Genomic DNA, 24,410 nt, shown 5'->3' with positions numbered 1-24,410 from the left:
TGATATTCTTACAGTACACTTAGGTAAATGTGACTGGAGAATAGTGAGAAAGGTGGATGGTAGGAGGCAAGGCTAGAGAGGTAATGGGGAGAAGTACATATATAGGCTCTGGTTAAGCATTAGAAAGATTATTATTATGAGTGAGATAGGAATCCACTGTATGTTTTGCAGAAAGGATGACATCATCAAATTCACATTTTAAAGGGTTAAGTCTTGTAAGAGAAGCAGAGTGACCAGTTAGATTCTCATTATTCAGGTGAGAAAGGATGAGAACATGAACCAAGGTAGGAACATTGGAAGTGAAAAGAAGAGATTAGATTCTGGATATTTGAAGATAAGCCCAATCACATTTGTTAAGGCTTAGCTTTCAAATAAGGATTTTAATTGAGTCTCGGTATAAAAAAGTAAAGGCTGACAAAAGACACTGCTGTGATCTAAGAAAATTTGAATGGTATGGATGGGGGGTTCTCCTTTGGTAGTAGGAGAAATGAAGACAATCTAAATGTTTATTTTCTCCTTCACTTCTCCACTTCTTTGTACTCCCATATCATTGTTACTTCTATTTTAATCATTAAGTTTTATTGCATTACCTCACTTCTTCCACAGCTGAACAGAGAATAACAGAGAGAGAAGCTATTTCTTTCCTTCTCTATTAACTTTGCTTATAATGGAGTATGTGGTCAATAGAAGACATTAAATGAAGAGAATACTAAAAGTGGAATTAGAGAGAAAAAAGATATCACATTGTTGATTCTTGGTTCATTATGAAATATGGTAGAATGCTTTGGTTACTCTGTGTTCCTATTCATGGTTATAGTGTAACTATTCTATGAACAATTGGTATACTTTAAAGGTATACTTTAAATACTTTAAAGGAACTATATAGGTCCTTTAAAGTATTAGATTAGTTGCTAATATCTACCTGTTTTCTTCAATTCATAGCTAAACCCTCGGGGGGGGGGGTGCAAAATAAAGAGCCCAGGAAAATCACACAATTCTATTTATCCTAGGAATGTTTCTGGATGTAAATAAGTAAAAACAGATCCATTATGTAATCCCAGCATGCCAGGCACAATTTTAGTCTTGAGCGACATACCTTACTTCTAGGTTATGTACTAGTACTTATACCCAGGAACTATTTTTCCCACAAATATTGTGGTATACTTACTATGTACCAGAGACTATGGTAGATACTAGGGTTACAGACATGAACAATCCAGACACTGGCCAAGTAAATTATAAGTATTTTTCATGTTATCAAAGTGAGTGTAGAGAAATTTATAGGAATCCAAAATACGGTTCAGGTAATAAAGAGTGATGAATTTGTGAAGTTCCTAGACCAACTTCTGATTGAAAGTCTATACCAGGAGTTCACAAACTATAGCTTGTGGGTCAGTTGCACATTTTTGTAAATATATTTTTATTGAAACACATCTTTGTCCATTTTTGAAATTTTTCTCTATGGGTACTTTCCTACCATGATGGCAGAGTTGAGTAGTTGTGATAGAAACTAAAGACTCACAAGACTGAAGTGTTACTATCTGGCTCTTTAAGAAAATGTTTGCTTTGGGTACCTGGGTGACTCAGTCCGTTGAGCGGCCAACTTCAGCTCAGGTCATGATCTTGCAGTTAGTGGGTTTGAGCCTCACATTGGTCTTGCTGCTGTCAGCTTGTCAGTGCAAAGCCCACTTCAGATTCTCTGTCCCCCTCTCCCTGCCCCTATTCCTGCTTATGCTCTCTCAAAAAAATAAATAGAAAGAAAGAAAGAGAGAGAGAGAGAAAGAGAGAGAAGAAAGAAAGAAAGAAAGAAAGAAAGAAAGAAAGAAAGAAAGAAAGAAAATGTCTCCACACTTTTGGTCTATGTAATGGTAATAACAACCACAAAAATGCCCATAACTTTTAAGCGTGACGTGCACAGAAAAAAATGTTCTTCCTAGTTCTATTGCATAGGGTTGGCATTGGCAACAAAATCTTTATCTTTATCTGATTTGGCCCATGAAAGCAAGTCCAACGAATAAGAGCACTTCTCTAGGCTGGCCTACAGGATGCCAGCATAATCCTGATGCATTATTTTTATACAAGGTCAAAAGAGCTTTTCTAAATATGTGCCAGTCGGTCTACCCCTCATTCGAAATTGTGAAAAGGAACCATACAGAAGCTATCTTGAGACCCAAGTGTTGATTTATTGGCTTTGGCAAGTCTTGAGCTCATGTTTACCTTGTCATGACAATAAAGTTATTGAAATTGAAATGGAAACAAATTGACAGAAACCAAGAACTACAGCTAAACTGACCCAAGTACATTTTTTATTTATAGGATTCAGCAGAGTGTATTATATTGGCATTTAATGAAGGTCAAAAATGTCTCCAAAAAGAGAGACAACCTAAAATGGAACAACAACTTGACCAGCAGTTGTCTACTCATTAGGGTTTTACATAGAAAGTGCTATTGATGGTATGGCGTGACTCAATGACACAGTGACTATTATCATTGGACAAAGAACAATCCCCTCCAAAAGAAAATAGTATTTGCCCAAATATAGGATTTTTTAAAGAAAATGTCAATGACCACATTTGCACTCCATTATTTTCAGATTTCTAAAGAAGAAATTCTATTTTCCTTCCCACACAAGTTTTATATCCTTATTTTTTTTTAAATTTTCGATAAATTTGAATTCTTGTATTCCCTTTCAGTATTCAACCACATTTACTGAATACTCATCAGCATAATGGACATATTATATGAGAAATCTCAGTAGGAGTGGGAAGATAGGCCCCATGTCTTTAAAGATACAACCTTAAAAGAGAGAGAACAAATTATAAAATATTTTGCAAAGCAGACAATAAAACAGTATACAGATAAACTCACATGACATGTTCGCAAAGCATGTAAGAATGTGGGGTTCCTTGGCATATTGGGCTGATTATCGGTTAATGCTGCTCAGAAGACGTTTGGTGGGAGCGAGCTTCATATGGAATTTGGAAGGAAGTTACGAAATTTGTAAGAGACCATAGATCAAGGGTCCATAAGCTACAGTCCACGTCTGGCTTGGTGGCTTTGTTTTTGTAAATAAAGCTTTATTGGAACACAGTCATGTCCATTTGCTTACGTATCGTCAATTGCTGTTTCAGGCTACCAGAGCAGAATTGAGTGGTTGCAACAGGGTTGGTATAGCTGGCAAACCTAAAATGATTTACAATATGGTCATTTCAGATGGCCGTGAAATGGCCTGACGCTCTACCTTAGAGGAGTAACGAGCTAGAGGCAGAGACGCTGACTAGTAAGAAGCGCTTATATTATCATTTGTAAAATGATTGCGACATGGCTATTTATATCTATTTGGCTTCTTTTAGCTATTTCTGGCACAAGAATGGATATAAATTAAAATTAACATATAAGATGATAATCATAACTGTTTGAGCCTGGGTTTTCTTACTTGAAAAACAGAAATGATATCACCTGCAAACAGATCGTTGAGCGGATTATGTGGTGAAAACCTTTTTCTCATGAACTGTGGCAGGGTTATCATCCTGGAACCGGCCTCCCCACTGTCACTGAGTTGTAAATCTCAAGCTGTCATTTGGCTGAATCAGGGTTTACTTGCAGAAATGTTTCTAACTTTTCCAAATGTTTTAGCACCTTCTTCTGAATGAGGAACTAGATTGTCCTCTCACATCATCCTTTAGGATTTTACTTCTGGACTCCTCACATTAGCCTAAGTGTGAATGGGAGTTTTAATCTGTGAAGGTCTCATTGTAAATGTAAAAGGGAATCTAGGACATTTGGCATTACTTGAAGTATGTCCTAAACCAATTTTAGGATTCTTTAGGAAACGAAAAACTCATATTTTGATCATCTTTTTTTTTCAGAATTTAAGGAGAGAAACCTTTAAGAGGACTACATTATCCACAAAAATATTCTAAGTACTGCCATGCTATAAAGTCCAGCTGTGAAACTAGTCCTACCTCATGTATAATGCACTAAATACCAAGCTGCAGAATTTAAAGTAATTTTAAGAATTATGGGTGGAGATGAACGCATTTCTCTTTAAAGGTTCTACTAAGTTGAAACTCATGCAAATATGCTGTAGACATTTACATTCTTACATTGGAATCCTCCAACCCCTAAGATCTGAAATGTGCTGCATGTTTCCAAGTACTCTCACATTATTGGTTTTATCCCTTAAACTGGTTTGGGGTACAGGTGAGAGTAGTTCTTCCTTTTTTTTTTTTCCTTCTAGAAAGGTTGAGGTTTAGCAGGTTAAGGGACTAATTTAGATCCAAATCAGAATTGCCATTAATGCTCAAGTCTTTGCCAATGATTCTGCCAATGATTCTGTTTTGGGGAAGGCAAGTTTCACATTGCATAAAAACTTTCTGAATGTCTAAATCTATATCTATATATCTCTATTAAGAGAGGGAGAGGGAAAGAAAGAGAGAGAAATCACATTCACTCTATGCTATGCTAATGATTATGCTGAGTATCCTTTAAAAGGATATTTCATGGATTATGCTTCTTTTTTGCAGTCACAGCAGATGTAGGACTCAATGCTCGTGTTGAAGAGGATGTTACGCGTTCCTCAATTCATGGAAACTTCAAGCCTGGAAAACGGAGGACTCTGGTTAATATCTCTAGAGACCCACAGGGATTGTCATGCTCCATAAAATTGTTTATGCATTTGTATACAGTGCGTGATCATCCTGTCTTGGCAAGAGGACACAAGTTAAGCACCTTCCATATGCAGCAGGGAAATCCCCTTCGGCAAGGAAGTCTACATGTTGGCAAGCACAAATTATGCTAGCTTTAGTTTTACTATGTCAAAAGGAACATTCACCATGCTTAATGAGGGGCATTGGATTAATGCTGGGTGTTTTTAGCAAGTGAAGGAATGTTCAGGGGCTTGGGAAAACAAGTCACCTGGAGGGTACAGTGAAGGTCACTTACTCATTGAAAAATCAATTATTTTCGTGGCAGCAAATAGAGTCTCTAATGGGCATATGGGGAGTGCATGTGCATGCACATACACATGTATGTTGAACACAAACACATATTTTATTTACTTATCTATTTAAATTCAATAGATACTTGCTTATCTATTTAAATTAAAATTAGGTAGCACACAGTATAGTATTGGTTTCAGGAGCAGAACCCAGTGATTCATCACTTACATATAATACCAACAGTGCTCATCCCAACAACTGCCCTCCTTAGTACCCATCACCCACTTAGCCCCTCTAGCAACCCTCAGTTTGTTCTCTGTATTTAAGAGTCTCTTATGGTTTACTTCCCTCTCTGAAAAAAATATATTTCAGTTACTTTTATTGCCACTCATGTTTAATTTATAAAGCTGAGAGAGCAACACTATCTTGCCATGATGACCAGTCAATTATTCAAGTAGTCTTTTCCTCCATTTCAAAGAGGAAGGCCTGAGAACATGGTTCTGTCTGGATATATCCCAAGAACCCCCACTTTGTGTGCCAATTTGATTGTTCTGCCTATTAATTTTTATACATTTACTGTGGAGTGTTCTAAATTGGCAACTAACATGGGCCCAACAACAAGCCATTGATTTCATGTTCAAGACATTCTTATTTTATAGACTCAGGGAATATAGGAAATAGTCTTGTCTTAGAGAACATTTTTGAAAGTACCTATAAGGGGAATTTTATGGTCAAATTCCAAAACTGACTTAAAGATATATTTATGTTCAGAAAAATTCATTTCTTTGACCAGCCTTCCACGATGCCTATAATTTCCACCCTGAGCATCATCATCCCTTTAGGTTGTAGAATTCCTTAGAATGCCTAAAAGGATGTGTCTTGTATAAAACGAAGACACTAGGAGTTGTGTCTTTGTGGACACTATTGGGTAAATTGGTGTATCTAAATAGTCTCTTCGGTAAAGAAATTTCACTGGGCCTGTAAGTTTTGATTGATAGTAGAGAGGATGTATTTATTCAACCACTTATTTATTCAAGCATTCCCTATTTCTTTATTGAACATGATTTATTGATTTTCCACTGTGGAGGTTGAATGTCCATAGGAGATGCTAATTGCTAATCTTAGGTCTAGTGAATTCAGTGGCACCATATGAGGCATCCCAGTGCACAAAGCACAGAAAAGTCTAAAGTCAGGAATGGAATGTTGAGAATCACGAAACAAGAAATTGTATCGAAGGGTCAAGGTCAAGTCTCACCTCCGTCTTTCCTGTGGTTTATTCTGACCACCGCTTGGGATAGCCGAAGTGGCATAGGAGACTGTTGAATGTCTTGAGACAACTTCCATGGTCGTGGGGCACCCAGTAGAGCACTGTTGCCTGCCCAGGAACGTACACAGGGCTTTTTGCATGGTAGATCTCTGCTATGGGCCTCTAATATCCCATTAGTGTTCTAAGTTAGAGAACCTGAGCCAGAATCTTAACATTGAAGCCAATAAAATGATTCTTTAAAGAAAAAAAAAGATGCTGAGAAAATGAACATAACTTTAAAGCAAGTACAGAGGTCCTAAGTCAAAGCCAAGATCCTCACAGTGACCTACAAGGTTCTCATGATTCATATGTTCCACCCTCGCACACTCCCTATACCTCTTTGGACTCAGCTGTCTCCACTCATTACAGAATAAGCACTATGAAGACAGGAGATGAGGTGTTCATAGTACCTAGTACTGTGTCTGGCAAAGAGTAGGCACTCAGAACATGCTTCTTTAGAGCACTGTGTGAACAGTGGATACGTTTAACCTCTCTAACTGCTTAATTTTCAGAGCCTCAGATCCCTTGTTTATGTAGATGAGAACCACACTGCCCGTCTTCCAGAGAAGCTAAGAGGATAAAAAAGAAAAATATACATAAAGGATCTGGCATGTGTGTCCTACATGAAGTCAGTGCTCAATAAATTTTTGTTTTGCTTCCTATGCTCTTTTCTTCTCTATGTGTAATAATAGCAGCTAATATTTACTGTACTGTTACCATATGCCAGGCTCAATGCTGAACGCTTTATAAGCATTGTCTCATTGAATTTTCTCAGGCCTGTGAGCTAGGACCTATTACTACTCCCATTTTATAAATGAAGATTAGAAAAGTTCATTTTTCCAAGATCACACAGTCAGTAAACAGCCAAATCAGGATGCAAATTAGGTATACCTGCCACCATAATCTCATCCTTTGCCTTAGCAAACACAGTAGGAAATACTTAATTGCACTCCTGAGCTTGAGTTATTGTTCATGCTCCAATAGCTGGTGTATATAGGTGTCCCTTATGACACCATAGTCCATTTACATGTTTGTTTGTTTATTTAAGCTCAAGATAGCTTAAAAAGCCTGGCTCCCTTGACAGGTTTCTCTGGACCATCTTCATAAAACTTTATCCCTGACTCTAAAGGATTGATGTGAAGGTTTTCACAATATAGAAAATAGATTTGGGTCACCCGGGTGGCTCAGTTATTCAAGCATCCAACTCTTGATTTTGGCTCAGGTCACGATCTCATGTTTCGTGAGATCAAGCCCCGCGTCAGGCTCTGGGCTGACAGCAAGAAGTCTGCTTGGAAGTCTCTCTCTCCGCCCCTCCCCAATCATGCTTTCTCTGTCTCCCTCTTTCTCACAAAATAAATTAATTAATTGAAAAAAGATTTTAAAAATATATAAAATAGATTTTTCACCTATGATTGATCACTTACTTACAAGGAGCTGTAATATAAAATTATATTTATACATATTATTTTGATTATAGCATATTTTTGAATTCTCAAATCAACCTTATTACATAGATATTATTATCCCCATTTTACCAACAAGATCATTGGAGAGGTATGCTAGAAAGTACCCAAGCCCTTAAGAAACTATGGAATCTGAGTATCAGCAACTGATTTTCATAGGAGTTAACATAACTCAAAAACCTACTTCGGTCTGATTCTAATGCCTGTGCTCTTAACTATTATATTAAACTATAAAGTACTATATAAATGTGAGGATTTATTATACCTTTTCTTATACCATTATTCCACACGGAAATTTCTGCTCTTGGAATGCCTTCATAAGAACTTTAAGCTCCCATCTACAGGAACCCTCTTTGCAATCAATTATTCGAGGAACTGAGTTGACAGTTGCTCCCACAAGTATCCAAAAATGAAGGCCAAAAATGACTTTGGCATAACAACCCAAATACTCACCAAGTGTCTATCTGACCACTTTGGTTGAATGGAGAGGTGCTTAGCTGTAAAGCAATAGGCAGTTCAGATAAAACATTTAAATGTGCTGTCTAAAACCCAAAGTTGGCAATCTTCCCAAAGGGGTGTGCCAAGGTCCTGACCTCTTCCTGGGCAGAGGGGGAGGTTGCAGACTCTTCTGTCATTGCTGATGTTCTCAATTGCCAAGAGTGCAGGCTTGCCAGCTTCCAAATCAACTTCTGGTCGAGATTTGAGATGGAGACCACTTCTGTGGAGCGAATTAGGCATCTGGAGAAACAGCATTAATTTTGTTAAGCTTCTCAAAAAAAAAAAAAAAAAAGTTAGGAGCACTTGAACATCCCCTACGCTGCGTATATGATCCGTCAGCGCCACCGTCGAGCCAAGGTTATCTTTCTCTTAAAAAATTTTCCCAGCAGAGTTGGAAGACTTCTTGCTTCTCCTGCATGATTATTTTCTATGTTCCAATCAGTTTCATTGTTCCTGTTCTTTTCCACGTTTGCTAGCAACGCCAGCCGTATTCTGTGAGTTTAGAACCATTCAAATTCCTTTTGTAGCTTAGTACGACTCCTAAACATATTCGTCATTGTCTGTTTCCGTTTGCAACACATGTCACCTTTATGGGATATGTCCACTTGCATAGATGCCGGCTTTCCTTCCCAATCCCATAGGTACTTCCACACTGTGTCTCATGGCCCCGCCACTGGACAGTATTACCTCTTTGGGGTTCGCCGGCAGCAAGATCAAAGGCATGATGAGATGACATAAAGCTGTAAGCCACCAGATTCATGACAGCATCCCAAAGTTTGGCAGGAGGGCATCGTTAATATTTGAGAAGATTCCCCGCTTTTGGCAAGAATTCTGCCCACAGCTTTCCAATTAGCATGCTTTATGGCTGGAGAGAAGTTGGTTTCTCAATTGTAAGTACCTTGTCTGACTGAAATCTTATTCTGCCAGATAAATTACAAAGGAATGTGTACAATTTTACCCAGACTCCAACTTAACCACAAGATTAATATGAAAACAGGGCCCTCCCTCAAGTCTCCTTTCAGTTCTTCTGAGAATTTCCTTCATTATGACTTCCAAAAGCTCTGCTTTGCTAATGGAACATTAAATGGTATTCTTACCAGGAAGTGCAGGATGGAGGTTTCAACTAAATCTTCTCAGAAGAAAGATCTAGATTGTGACATTGCATTAGGGAATGCAAGCGAATCACTTACCATGACACATCGTTCTTAGTTTCTGCTTGCTGTGAGTTGAAATATAATGAATAGAAGTCGAGCTGAGCAGGACTAAGACTTAACTTCATACACAAAATCTTAACAGTGTCTCTTCAGGTTTATAATTCACACCTCTGGGGAAAATCCCCAAGCATCAATAGGGAATTTTTCTAGTGATATTATACTGTTTGAAAATATTTTAAATCTGTGTCTGCGTCTCAGCAAGGTCCTATTTGGAATGGCTTGTGGTTCAGGGATGTTCTTGACTTCTTGTTGCATGAAGGGTCCCAAACATCTCCCATTAGAAAGGATCTAGTCTTATTTAATGTGACTTTTTGCCACCAATCTGTTTTTACTGAAAACCTAGGGGCTAACACTTCAGTTAATCTAAATTTGCAACATGTTGGTAGAAAACATTATTTCCCTTGTGATATTTATGGTTTGATTAAAAAATCAGAAGCAAAAGAATTTTTCTGCATTAACACAGTGTACACACACACAAAATCTCCCGAGGTGCCCATCAAAACAAGTATCCATCATTCTTTGATTAACAGCTTTAACACATATGTATCATGCTTTGAAATTGAGATATTATATGTAATAGCTCATTTAATTTTCCAGTTAAACTTGAATATAGGTAAAGTAGTTGTTATTCATATAAAACACATAAAAACCTCAAAGTATATACAGTTCATCATAATTATCATATTGTGTTTCCACTGATACTTTATCATTAATAATTATGATAATAATATAACTTTTTTCACATGAGAAAATAAGGTGTCTTATGGTAATAGTGAGCAAGCCAATATCTCTTTGACAGACATGATGCCGAAGTATGATTTTATTTCTAGACTATTTCCAACCTTTCAGTTATAAATCCTTCGAAGTCAGGACAAGTTAGGCTTTCTCTGCACGCACAAAACCTAAGGAGACTCCAAAAAAACTCAGCAATCAAGATAAATAACATTTTACAATGATATTTAAAAAGCAAAAAGTATAGTACAGCTGCTACAGAAAACAGTATCCAGGTTTCTGAAAAAGTTAAAATGGAACCATGGTCCAGCCATCCCACTTCTGGCTATATATCCGAGGGAATTTAAATCAGGATCTCAGAGCGGTAACTACCCTCTCACGTTCATTGCAGTTATTTATAATGGCCAAGATATGGAAACCACCTGTCTGTCAATGGATGAATGGATAAAGATGTACTCATATATAACATATATGCATATGTATTTATACTTATAATACACACACATATGAGTAGGCACAATGGAATGTTACTCAGTCCTGAGAAAGAAGGAAATCCTGCCATTTGTAACATACATAGAACTTGAGAAAATTATGTTAAGTGAAATAAATCAGACAAAAACAAATACTCTATGAAATTACTTGTACTGTATGTAGACTCTAAAGAAGCCAAACTCATAGAAACAGAGACTAGAATGGTGGTTACCATATGTTGGGGGTGGTGAAAATGGAGAGATGTTGGTCAAAGGGTACAAATGTCCAGTTTTAAGATGAATAACTTCAGGGGATCTAATGTACAGCATAGTGACTATAATTAATAATACTGTAGTATATACTTGAAAGTTGTTAAGACAATAGATCTTAAATGTTCTCACCATAAAAAAGAAGAGGTGGGGGCGCCTGAGTGGCTCAGTCGGATGAGCGTCTGACTTCGGCTCTGGTCATGATCTTGTGGTTGAGAGTTCGAGCCCTGCGTCGGACTCTGCTGACAGCTCGGAGCCTGGTGCCTCGGATTGTGTCTCCCTCTCTCTCTGCCCCTCCGCCGCTAGTGCTCCGTCTCTCTCAAAAATAAATAAACGTTAAAAACAAATTAAACCTATTAAGTGTTAATTCACTTTAATATGTGATTTTCTCTCTTCACCCACATATTAAGCTACAAGCAGTAAGGAATTCTGAGTGTACTTCCCTATTGCAGTAGATTGCTGATCATTGAGAACTATTTAGCTCTATGTAAAACTACATTTGGACAAAAAGAAGAACCATCCCTCCTCTTAAGAGGCTATTTATTAAAATGGAAGAGTCACAGAGGCAGCAAGATACAGAGAAAAGAGCAGTAATTATATTATTTGTTCTACCTATGTGACCCCAGGTAAGTTACTTAACTTCTCCGGTCTTCCATTTCCTTAAATGTGATATAACCATTTTATTTTTATTTTATTTTATTTATTTTTTTTAAAAATTTTTTTCAACGTTTTATTTATTTTGGGGACAGAGAGAGACAGAGCATGAACGGGGGAGGGGCAGAGAGAGAGGGAGACACAGAATCGGAAACAGGCTCCAGGCTCTGAGCCATCAGCCCAGAGCCCGACGCGGGGCTCGAACTCACGGAGCGCGAGATCGTGACCTGGCTGAAGTCGGACGCTTAACCGACTGCGCCACCCAGGCGCCCCATGATAGAACCATTTTAATATTCAGCTGTTAGAGGACTGTGAAATTTCAATGAGATAACCAATGTGTAATGCTCAATCTACTGCAGTCATTGAGGAATTTTTTCCCCTTCTTTCTTAGTAATATCCTATCTCATTTTTTGATAACTTAAGCTTTTTTACTTCAAGATCCCAACCAAGTAGGCGATCATGCTTGTCTACACAGGAGCTTTGCAATATATGTACTCGAGGGTTAGCTCTGCTTCCCCCACCTTTCCTGACCCTGAGCTACATCCCTTCCTTGGCTGTCTAACCCGGGGCATACACCAGATGGCAGTGTCCCATTGAGGACAGGGTCCTCCTGGCCTTTCAGCTCACTGACCAAGTGGCCAGTTGCTTGGCCATATCTCTATGCATGTTACAGGTCAATAGCATTAGCCTTGGGGCCTAGTTGATGTTCAATGTAAAAATAAACACTGGAAAATCTCTGTACACATTCTATTCCCCTTCGACTGCAAAGCATTTCATCTACAAGGTCAACTGGAAGAGGTGCATATGTGCTATTGTAGTGAACATATACTTCCAATAGGTTTTTGTCAATATTTACATTTCAATGCTCTTTAATCAGAACATAATCATCCCTACAGCATATCTGACACATATTGTGAGGCACCAGGGCTACAGCCACGAGTAATCCTGGTCTATTACCTTCAAGTAGTTACTGTTTAGTGGAAAAGACAGAGTACCATGTGGTCATTGTTATGTTGTTTAACACAGATGACTTTACAATTTTTGATCAATAGATGTATCTCTCTTGGAGTTAATGCATTTCATGGATTTTACTAAGCTGACCGGCCTTCAGCTCAGAGCTCTCAAATCTCATGGATGCATAGAGTTCTCCATTTAAAATGTGATGAACATTTCTGTCTTGCTGTAATCCATTGTGATTCTGAAAGCTTTTATCATATTCACCTTTCAGTACTAAAAGTGGTCTATCTAATAGTTGTTGTTTCGTCTATTAATTTATCTTACAAAAATTTGCCACAGGATGCCAAGTACTATGCTTGGAGAAATATAAATATAAGTGAACTATAGTGCTTAGCCCCAAAGGCTGTGAGTCTAATAAAAGGTTAATAATCGGTTAGAAATTGAGGTTATGCCAGGTGAGTGTGGTGCAAGTACGTAAGGGTGTGTGTGTGTGTGTGTGTGTGTGTTGTCCTTGGTGTGTGAATGCGTTTGTTGAAACTAAGGACCACTCTCTGTGCAGGACTCACAAAAACATACCCCAGCTGGGATTGGCAAACTAGAAAATAATAACGAGGTAATTTCTTCTGGTCACATTTTTTTCCCTTTCTGCCCTATTCACTTCCTTCCTGTCTCTGTCCTAAGCCTCCCTGCCTCTGACCAGGAGCAGTCACCCTCCCGTGACCTCTAAGGACTCACAGGAATCTGATTTTCCTACAGACCTGCCAGCTGGGGCCTTGGGAATCTGATCTACTCTTGGACCTTTCACAGGCTCAGCTGTGGCATTTCAGAGTAGGCGCCACACAGATCCCTGCCCCATTTGTGTCCCGATATGCGTAAGGACACTGCCCACGGCATTCCAAAGATCTCAGAGACCCTCTCTGCCCCTGGGGCGGCTTGCTGCCTTCAGGAATCTTGCTGCTATCACTACAGGAAGCTCGGCAGGGAGGCAGATCATTGGGTTGGTTGGCTAAGTGGAGTCCCCGACGTGCCTATCAGAGCTGTGCATGACTGACATCGCACTTCAAATTCAGCAGCATAATTATCTGAGATTGAAATGAAAAGGGATTATTAAGCCCTCTGTTCTCCTTTCTCAGAGTGTTGGTGTCGTGCTATCTCCTCTGTAAAAGAGGGAAGAAAATAAATAGTCCCTGAATTCCTTACTTATCTGTGGCATATCGGAACCGCCATCTGCTTTTTTTCTTGCTTTCTTTCTTATTATTTTTTTGGCTGTTGGTGATGCATTGGGGAGCATGGTAGTGACTCTCTGTTCCTTCCTATGATTCTCAAGGTCTGAGACCGAGCCTGGGAATCTGCATTGAAAAAGTGCACCATGTTTTTTCTGACACAGCCTAAATGGAAACAGCTGCCTAAAGTTTCCTCCTAACATAATATACTGTGATTATTATTTCTAGAATACAAAAAAGTAGGTGCATGATACATGGTTACATAAGAAGATATCTTATCTTGGGTCTGCTGACACCTGGTCAGCTGGCCCCTCTGCATCCTGCATGAGGCCAGCTTGTGTTTCAAATGACAATTGTGCTACACGTGGAAAAGGCAGACGGGTGCTTACAAAGATTCCACAGGGTTCTAAATAAATGAATGAATGAATAAGTAAATAAATAAATAAATAAAAGCCATTGTTCAAAGCTGCAGAAGGAGAACCAGAGAAAAACCAGGTGTGACTTTGGAAATGAGATGATAAAATAATACAAATTTCTAAAGACGAAGGGAGGTACTAAAGAATGAAATGGGGGGCGTAGGCCCTTACCTGAACCAGGGTCCGAGTATTGTGAGGAGCTGTCATGTTCATTCTGTAAAGCCAGTCTTGGGACCTGAGCCACTACCAGACAGGGCAGGCTCTGGGGAAGGATGACAGTCCCAAGGAGGGAAGGAGAGCAGAGAGGGAGGGTGGCACGGGTGCAGGTGTTCTAAAGATAGCAGTGAGGTCTAGCATGACCCACTGCTGTCATCTAGAAACGTCTATTTCTGGGTCACTATAGAGACGACATAAAGCCAGAGAGTATGATCATGGCTACTAGTCGGCGAACAAGTGTGCTGTACCAGGCGCAGGCCTCTTGCCGGCACATTCCTTGCAACAGTGGAAATGGTTTCCCGTGAGGAGAGTGAAGCTTGCTCTCTGGGACCCTCACTTGCCTGGGCCCCATCCGGGGTCCCAGGAGGGGCCTTAGAAATGTGTCCACACAATTGTTTATAAATGTGCTTATAAAATTCACAAAGTAGAATATTGTTTTCTATTTTTATTTATCCAGAGTTCGGCTCTGGGCCCCACAAAACCTGTGTCTATCTTGGTGAGGTACTTATTATGGGTGATTGTGGCATTGATGCTGCTACTAACCAGCTGTACCATTGTAGACAGATGGTATTCTGAGCCTCACTTTTCTCATCTGTAAAATGGAGTTTTCTGTCCCATCCAACTTTATAAAGTAACTCAGGATCGAATTATATCATAGTGGGTGGGGAATGCTAAGAAGTATTTAAAATTTTTTAAATATTTATTTATATTGGGGGGGGGGGCAAACAGGCACACAGAATGTGAAGCAGGCTCCAGGCTCTGAGCTGTCAGCACAGAGCCAGACATGAGGCTCAAACTCATGAGCCGTGAGATCATGACCTGTGCAGAAGTCAGATGCCTAACCAATTGAGCCACTCAGGGCTCCTGTACATCACTGTTTTATTTAAGGACTCTGGAAACTGCAAAATTTGTGGAAAGGAATATTTAGCTTCAAATGCAAATTAATATTCCCACTGGAGGCATTAATAAAGACGCATTCGGCTCTGCACTTGGATGGCCCTGAGTCTAGCTCTGGATGGAATAGGACACTAACTGACCAAAGGTCTTTAATGCTAGTTTACCTTAAAGCAAGGAGACTCCCAGTGGCTTCCCACACAGGGTAAACTGCCTCACTTCACAGACTACTTTACCAACCTCCCTTCCTGTGTACCAAAGAGAGTCAGGAGGACACTAAGAAATTGACAGGAAAGAAAGAAAGAAAGAAAGAAAGAAAGAAAGAAAGAAAGAAAGAAAGAAGAAAGAAACAAAGAAAGAAGAAAGAAAGAAAGAGAAAGAAAGAAAGAAAGAAAGAAAGAAAGAAAGAAAGAAAGAAAAAGGAAGGAAGGAGGGAAGGAAGGAAGGAAGGAAGGAAGGAAGGAAGGAAGGAAGGAAAGAGAGAGAGAGAGAGAGGAAGGATAAAGCCCAGCACCACTAGTTTCCTATAATGCAACAGATACCTCCCACACGTCATCTTATTTAATCCCTCCTAGCCGAACAGGAGGAAGATGTTACACCACCCGTTTTGCAGAAGGATTGGAATCTCAGGGATAAGGAGTAACTTTGCAAAGGTCAGCAATGAATGAGAAAGACAGCCAGTACGAGATCCTGGTCTTTCAGAATTCAAAGCTGAAGCACTTTCTCTTCCACTCTGCCACTCCCTTTAGAGGCAAGAGGGAAAGAAAAGAAGACAAACTGTATTTTTCTTGCCCTCCCATTACAAACTGAATTTCACCGAGTGAAATGCCATGCAATCAGATTGCGTGGCCACTTCTTAGTTTGCTTCTAATTCCATATAATGGTCACGGCTGCAGCTTTTAATCCCCTGAATGGCAACAGCATACATTGCTGGTTCCATGCCAATCCCCAGGGCTCAGACACCATCTAATGCAAACAAGGGTCTCACAGGCTTTGGAAAGCGCCTTCCCTCCCCCTGATGGGGACTATTGGTCAGGGTTCAACTCTCAAGAAGCACTGTCCCAGATGAGAGGGACCCCTGAGCTGCAGCTGAGCTCAGCCTGTGCAAAAAGCTTTATTTGTGTGGCTCCGTGGCCCCTTGTCAGTAACAAAATGGCCACGTGTGAGAGATCCAGAGAGTTGCCTGGCATTCCAGCTGCGTCAGAATGTATTGAGTAGCTGGGGTTTATTGAGTAACCATCTCGGACAGTGTAGTTATTTTTCCTGATGTAGGCCAAAGTGTGTGCAATCGTGTGTCAGGGACAGTCGGAGCACTCTTCTCCCTTTGTGTTGTCAAGGAAACTTCGGGAATGCCACGTGAATATTTCATGGCTATCTACACCAAATTGGATTTTTTTTTTCCTCTGCTTTTCTTGACCCATCACTCATGTGATAAATATTTATTGAGCAACTGCTATAACCCACGTACTATGATAGGAACCTGGAAAACAAAGATGAATAAAGTGTAATCAGTGTGCTTAGTAACTTACAGTATGGATAGGGTGATATACAAGCAAACAAATATGAGTGGTAAAATGTTCTGTATGCCGTAACAAAAGTCTATCTGGGGCTTAAGGGGCAGTGTGTTCAGTAGGATCTGAGGAGGAAAAATAGAGGAATATTCAGAGACACTTGGTAGAAAAGACCTTCCCTGCAAGACAGCATTTTCAGCAGGAAGAATACAGCCTGTTAAATTAGATGAACATGAAAGTAAATCCTAGTTCTGCTCACATTGAGCTATATGATCATAACCTTGATTTCACCTTTCTGAGCCTCATCTGACACCAGCTATCCCTGACTCTGAGAGAGGAGAACGTTGTTCAACAACTCAAAGGGAGACTTGTATCATTGTGTATAGTTGCATAATTTTCCAGAGAGAGAGTCTCGCTGGGTAAAAGGGTGACTTTTCCAGTCATGTTATCTGAACTTGGGTATGTGAATGTTTTCTTTCACCCATCTAAGATGCGCCAAGAACAGAAAACCCTAACCTTAAAGATTAGAAATGTGAGCTGACAAATGGAAGACTTTAACCCCATTCACTCACAATGCCTATCACCCCCTTGAGGACCGATGATGTCATTTCTGACGTTGAAGAATGTGTTAGGTGTTACCTCATTCTGTTCTTCTGGAACAATGAGAGTGTCAGATATCGTCAGGTATTCGTATTTGTATACGGACGCCTGACAGCAGGTAAACCGATGTGAATTTTTTCTGCAACCTTTGTCTTTTCAGACTAGTCAATTTCCCATTCTATTGAGAAAGCTGGGGACAGCTTAATAGATGTATCAACTACTCAATCAAATGTAGCAATGCTTATGATTTTGGCATCAGTCAGGGTTCTATCTTGCAAGCAGCAAAAGCTGACTCTCTTATGGAGAAAGAGTTTATTGAAACGATATTGGGTAGGCCACAAGGTCAATGCACAAGCTAGAGACCCAGGCTAAATGTCAATCATTCTGGAACCAGTCTAAGCAGAAAATTAAGGAGACTACCGGTACCACCATCAGTCAGGAAGATCCACTGACCCTTTGGAACCTGCCATTTCTAAGGAACTTGAATTTACGGCAGGTGACTCCAGCACCAAGGCCTCTTCTTGCCGGGAACTCAACGTGTAACCATTTCTGCTATCGCCGCCAGTCAGAGAGAGAGGAATTCACCAATCCTTCCTTGTTTTCTATCGCTAGAGTTTAAGTCTTCTGATTGGTAGAGCCACACACTAGCTCTAAGAGAAACTGAGTGAGTTTGGCCTTTTATTTGGAGAAACTAGAATCTATAGTTTAAGCAACTCCCAAACTTAGAATGTAGAAGAGAGGCCATAAGACCACCAGCAGGACAAATGTCCACTATGAAATATCCATTCTATTGTCATCACTGCTGTTACTCAATAAACAGTCATCAATTCAGAAACAATGTGAGGCACTCTGTGGAAGAATTGCTAGGAATAAAGGCTGGAATGCTTGCCCTCAGCTTTCACTTAGGAATAATATGAAATCAAACCAAATATCAAAGGTGATTCTGTTGAAGGAAGAGTTTGAGGTAGGTATAAATGTCAGGGCTTCATTTGTCCATTTAGAAAAAAACAACAACAACAGAGTTTTAAAAGAGATGTAAGGTGTGGTTAGGGATCATTTCTTCACCCAAGAAGTGAGAGCAGTGGTTCTCAAACGTCAGCCTACATCGGGACCACCTGGAGAACTTGTTAAAAGAGATTGCTAGACAGCCCCTTCCCAAGTTTGTGGGGAGAAAAAGCAAGAACTAGCATTTGTAAAAAGTTCGAGATCAATCTGAGGACCGCATTTTGAAATCGGCCGACTTAGAGAAAACCTTCAGGACTAGAGGCAAGGAAGAAAGAATCAGCCAGAGAGATTCAAGGAAGAGGGAGATAGCCACATATAGAAAAGAACTTGTGTAAGACAAACATTAGGAAGCAGGTCCGAAAGGAAAATTTAGACCAAGCATGTGGGGGTGGATTGTATGAGGACTGTACATCTTGAGGGTGAATGGAGGTAATGCTACTGGCAGGAGATAATGCTAGAAGCCTTTAGACAATGTAATCCAAATAATTTGTAATAGAGACACTGTTGTCCTGAATACCTGGCTAAGTGCCGGAAATACCATAATGAAATTTGACTTCTTTTCAGTAAGATAAGTCATTCAGTTATTCTCAAGAGAAGGGAAGACCAATGCAAGTGTGTGACCTTGCGTGGTAACATCCCAAAGGGGAATGAAGAGCCAAAATAAATGACATTTGAGAGAAAAATCTGTCAAGTGTCTACACAGAAACCGCTGTTATTACTGCCTTGCTGTGTGAGCTTGAAGACTCTGTGTAACCTCTCTGGTTTTTTTTTTTTTTTTTTTAATTTTTTTTTCAACGTTTATTTATTTTTGGGACAGAGAGAGACAGAGCATGAACGGGGGAGGGGCAGAGAGAGAGGGAGACACAGAATCGGAAACAAGCTCCAGGCTCTGAGCCATCAGCCCAGAGCCTGACGCGGGGCTCGAACTCCGAGACCGTGAGATCGTGACCTGGCTGAAGTCGGACGCTTAACCGACTGCGCCACCCAGGCGCCCATCTCTGGTTTTTTATTTCATCGGTGGAAAACAAATGATTTCTAAGGTACATAATAACCCACGAATAGAAGGCTTTAGAGGACACACAACTCAGAGGTGATCGTAAGACTGGAAAACTGGGGGGATCATGAATCTAGTACCAAAAAAAGAAATAACGTCAACATTTTTCATCCCAACTGGAGAATACTATGACCTTGCCTCAAAGTGGAACAATAACAACAGGAAACTAGTGCATCAGAATGTCTTTGTTTAAAAAGTTACAGGATAGATAATGTATCGGGAGGCAACAGATATGCATATAGATGAATCCTAATTCAATGCAAACCTGTTAGTTTATTTATGTTATTAATATGATACCCTAGAGGATATAAACCAATTAAAAACCCATTTCAATTATTAATTGGGTCCCCTAATTGAAGGGACATAATAAATTAATTAAAGTGTCCTCAGCTCTATTCACTAAGGAAAACACCTAAGTCAGGGCATGGATTGGACAAACACATCTGTATTAAACTCTTAAACTGGACTTTATCCAACTCCACATAGAAAAAGTAGCCAAGGGGCGCCTGGGTGGCTCAGTCGGTTAAGCGTCCGACTTCCGCTCAGGTCACGATCTCACGGTCCGTGAGTTCGAGCCCCGCGTCGGGCCCTGGGCTGATGGCTCTGAGCCTGGAGCCTGCTTCCGATTCTGTGTCTCCCTCTCTCTCTGCCCCTCCCCCGTTCATGCTCTGTCTCTCTCTGTCCCATAAATAAATAAAAAACGTTGAAAAAAAAATTAAAAAAAAAAAGTAGCCAAATCCACAGGAGCGAGTGTTTGGATGACAAGGCCTGGGAAGGAGAGGTACCAGAATGGATTGCCGGCTTAGTTCTGTGGGTATGGTGCCACAGATGTGCCAATCAACATTTCAGGCCTCAGTTTACATAACTAGGAAGTGAAATCGTTGAGTCAAATGATTTAAAATGTTCCTTTCTTGTTCTGGCCAATTGGACTCATAATGAATACACAAGCCAAAATGTCAATCCTAAAACTTCCAGTGATAATGAATCATTAATGGAGCATTTACTGAGCACCCTCCAATTGTGCTCACAGTTAAAGGATACGAACATTAAAAGACACAGTCTTGGGGTGCCTAGGTGGCTCAGTCAGTTAAGCACCTGACTCTTGATTTTGGCTCAGGTCATGATCTTAAGTCATGAGATTAAGCCCTGTGTCAGGCTCCACACTGGACGTCGAGCCTGCTTGGGATTCTCTCTCTCTCTCTCTCTCTCTCTCTCTCTCTCTCTTTCTCTCTCTCTGCCCCTCCCCTGCTCACATGGACGTGCTCTTTATCTTTCTCCCTTTATCTCAAAATAAATAAACTTAAAGAAAAAAAAGACACAGTTCCTTTTCTCAAGAAGCTCACTGTCTCCACATGTCAGAAATGGGTGCTTAATCTTTGAGGAAATGCCTTGGCTGTTTATGGCCCATTAATCTACCATTTATATTATAAACTCAGCTTGTCAATAATTTTGTTATATAATTTTTAGAAATACCTGTTAATTTCTGCATCACTTTGGATCTAAGTTACTTTAAGATATTGAATGTTTTCATTCATGGCCATGGTGTTTATGTCCCTTATTTTTATTTTATGTTTCATTTCCCATTTTGCTGTAAACTTTTATAACTTTCTCTTTTAAATTGTTCAACATACTTTGTTTTGTTCCTAGATACATTTTTGTGTGCATATCTGTTTCTATTGAACATGCTACTGATATATACAAACAAAAATAAATTTTGTGTATTGAATTGAGTTTGTGTATCCATATTATATCTGGAAAATGGTATAGATATATACAAAAATTTTGTGTCTTATATGTTGATATTTTATCAGGAAACACTGCTACATTTTGTTTATTCTAATCATTGAATATTCTTTGATTCCCGTTATCAGCTTAGAGAGGTTTTTTTTTTAAATTTTTTAAATGTTTATTTATTTTTGAAGGAGAGAGAGACAGAGTGTCAGCAGGTGAGGGGCAGAGAGAGAGGGAGACACAGAATCCAAAGCAGGATCCAGACTCTGAGCTGTCAGCCCAGAGCCTGACAGGGGGGCTCGAACTCACCAATAGTAAGATCATGACCTGAGCAGAAGTCGGATGCCTAACCAACTGAGCCACCCAGGTGCTCCTAGAGGGGTTTATTTTTATTCTTAGTTTGCTAGGATTTAGATATTTATAAATTGTTGTGGAATTCTATCACAGACTTATTTAGACTTCCACTGAATGATGATTTTTCTCCATCTACTAATGTGGATAATTACATAGTAGGTTTTCTTGTTTTGAATCAAGTGTACATTCTTACACACAGATTGGTTATTAGTTATTAGTTATTAGTATCCTTCTTACATACTGCCAGATCTGGGGTTGCTAATAGTTTGTTTTGTGGTCTTCCATTTGCATTTGTAAGATTGGCCTCTAATTTTCTTGTCTCATGCTGTCATATCTAGATTGGATATCAGGTCGGCATTAGGCTCAGGAAATGGGTTGGATGTTCTCTTCCTATTATTTTATTTTCTGAAATACTTTGTAGAAGACTAGAATTATCTGCTCCTTGAGTTTTTGATAGAATTCACACTGAAGAAAATTTGGGCTGATGATGTTCCTTATGAGAAGATGATTTAACTACTGACCTCATTCTGTAATAGTTACAAGATGACCCAGGTTTTTTGTTTGTTCCACAGCACTTTTACGCCCTCTCTTTGTACATTTTTTTTTTTTTTTTTACTGGATAATATCATTTGGTTATCTTTTGAGTCTCAACCACATCCTGAGTTATGTTGTCATTATACACATGTATATGCAGTAACTTTTTTTAAAGTTCATTTATTTATTTGTGGGGGCAGAGAGAAAGAGAGAATTGGTTTTTCATTTTTTTAAGTTTATTTTTATTTATTTTGAGAGAGAGAGAGAGAGAGAGAGACAAAGAACAAGTGGAGGAGGGGCAGAGAAAGAAGGAGACAGAATCCCTCTGCACTGTCAGCTCAGAGCCCAGTGCAGGGCTTGAACACACGAACCAGGAGATGATGGTCTGAGCCAAGACCAAGAGTCAGATACTTAAACAACTAAGTCACCCAGGCACCCCTATTCATTAACTTTTTAAAATAAAGTATATCTTATGGTTTTAGAACCTCTATACTAATGTTATCTTCTTTTCCTATTTCACCAATTCTCCCCAAATCTTTATTGGTTTTATTATTCTTTCTTTGAGTTTACTCTCTTCCTCTTTTTCTAAATTAGGATACACACTTATTGGGGTGTCTGGGTGGCTCAGTTGGTAGGGCATCTGACTTCAGCTCAGGTCACCATCCCGCGATCGGTGGGTTCGAGCCCTGCGTCGGGCTCTGTGCTGACAGTTCAGAGCCTGGATCCTGATTCAGATTCTGTCTCCCTCTCTCTCTGTCCCTCCCCGACTCATGCTGTCATTCTCTCTCTAAAATAAACAAACATTAAAAAAATTTTTTTAAAAACAGAATACACACATATTGTGCTAACGTTCATGTTTCCTTTTCTTCTGAAATAAGATTTAAAACTGTATTTTGTCCTCTAATTACTGTGGAATTTAGTTGCCTTCCACAAAATATGGCGCACCGTATTTTCGTTATTGTTTTAAGTATTTCCAAATCTCCATTATGATTTCTCTTTTGACTGTTTTTTTTCAGAAGTATTTTTTTCATATATATTTAAAATTTTCTAACAATGAAGAAGGTTTGAGTTATGTCTTTGGTTTTCATTTCCAGCTGAATTGCATTTGATAAAATATTACGTTTCAAATGAACCTAATTTTTAAAAATTTCTTGGACCTGCTTTTCAGCCAAATTGTGCGTGTGTGTGTGTGTGTGTGTGTGTCTGTGTGTTTTAAATATTTCTTTGATTTTTAGGACGTGTTATTAGGAATTATAAATTTACAACTTTGTATCTTTTTCATTAAGTGTGAATTGTATTGCTGTATTTTGATTCTGCCATGTCTAGGAAAGCTTCCTGACTTAAAGCTGTTTTGCCCTCTATTAATATAGCTATATAATCTATGATTATATTTGGGCTTATAATTTTTCCATCAGCTATTTACAATTGTGTTGCATCATTCTGATTTTTATGCTGTGGTTTTTTTTTTTTTTTTAAGTTTACTTCATTTATTTTGAGAAACAGAGAGAGCACAGGATGGACAGAGAGAGAGGGAGAGAGAGAGAATCCCAAGTAGGTTCCACACTCAGCGCAGAGCCCAAAGTGGGGCTCTAACTCACAAACCGTGAGATCATGACCTGAGCCAAAATCAAAAGTCAGATGCTTAACCGATTGAGCCACCCAGACACCCCTTGCTTTGTTTAACAGCACATACCAGAAGTCTTTCTCTAACCTAGTAAGAAAATCTTTGACTTTGACTGATCTATTTGCCCAAAAAACCTTGATTATAATAACCCACATGATTTTTTATGGGTACTCAGTTATTTTGTATTTTAATTTGTTATGTTTTACTTTTAGATTTACTTTCTACCCTGTTTTGTTTTCTTTCATTGATTGGTTTTTGGTGGAATGTTTCCCCCGAGATTCATTATTTTCCCTTTAAGATTATATACTTTCCACATCTTTATGTTTAGCCCTAGAAATTGTTAACAATACAAATAACTTAAAATAACTCAGAATGTGTCAACTCAAATCACTGTTTTTCAATGTATGTATTTTTGGCTAGGGTTTTCATATTTTCTAGATTCATATTTGAAACCACATTCATCAAATAATATTTTTATTCTTTTTAACAACCAGTGTTTGTTTAATTTAATCTATATTTGCTTTTTTTCTCATAATCCTCTTGACTATCTAAATTTCCTTCTAAAATTATTTTCCTTCTTTCCAATATGCATCCTTTGTTCTTCACCAGTAATCATTCTTCTAAGTTTTTGTTTGTATTTATAAAAATGTCTTTTTTCTGGCCACTATTTTCTAAGATAGAATTGTATAGAGACCAAAACTAGGTTAACTGTTTTTATTTCCTATCCCAGAATTTTAAGGTCAT

At 39.1% G+C, this 24,410-nt stretch overlaps 1 long non-coding RNA gene across 1 annotated transcript; it reads right to left on the bottom strand.

Moving 5' to 3' along the window:
• Positions 1-2,165: 2,165 nt before the first annotated feature.
• On the bottom strand, positions 2,166-14,436 carry LOC121037497 (uncharacterized). Its single transcript, XR_005793789.1, has 3 exons — positions 14,315-14,436; positions 8,303-8,447; positions 2,166-4,601 (listed from the first exon to the last, which is right to left on the bottom strand). It is a non-coding gene; the product is annotated as an uncharacterized LOC121037497 (long non-coding RNA).
• Positions 14,437-24,410: the final 9,974 nt, after the last annotated feature.

The sequence above is a fragment of the Herpailurus yagouaroundi genome, unplaced genomic scaffold (genome assembly GCF_014898765.1).
Source record: "Herpailurus yagouaroundi ecotype Mexico unplaced genomic scaffold, PumYag 28, whole genome shotgun sequence".
Taxonomy (NCBI): domain Eukaryota; kingdom Metazoa; phylum Chordata; class Mammalia; order Carnivora; family Felidae; genus Herpailurus; species Herpailurus yagouaroundi.
Note: the sequence above shows the minus strand (reverse complement) of the source record. Positions and strands in the feature narration are given on the sequence as shown.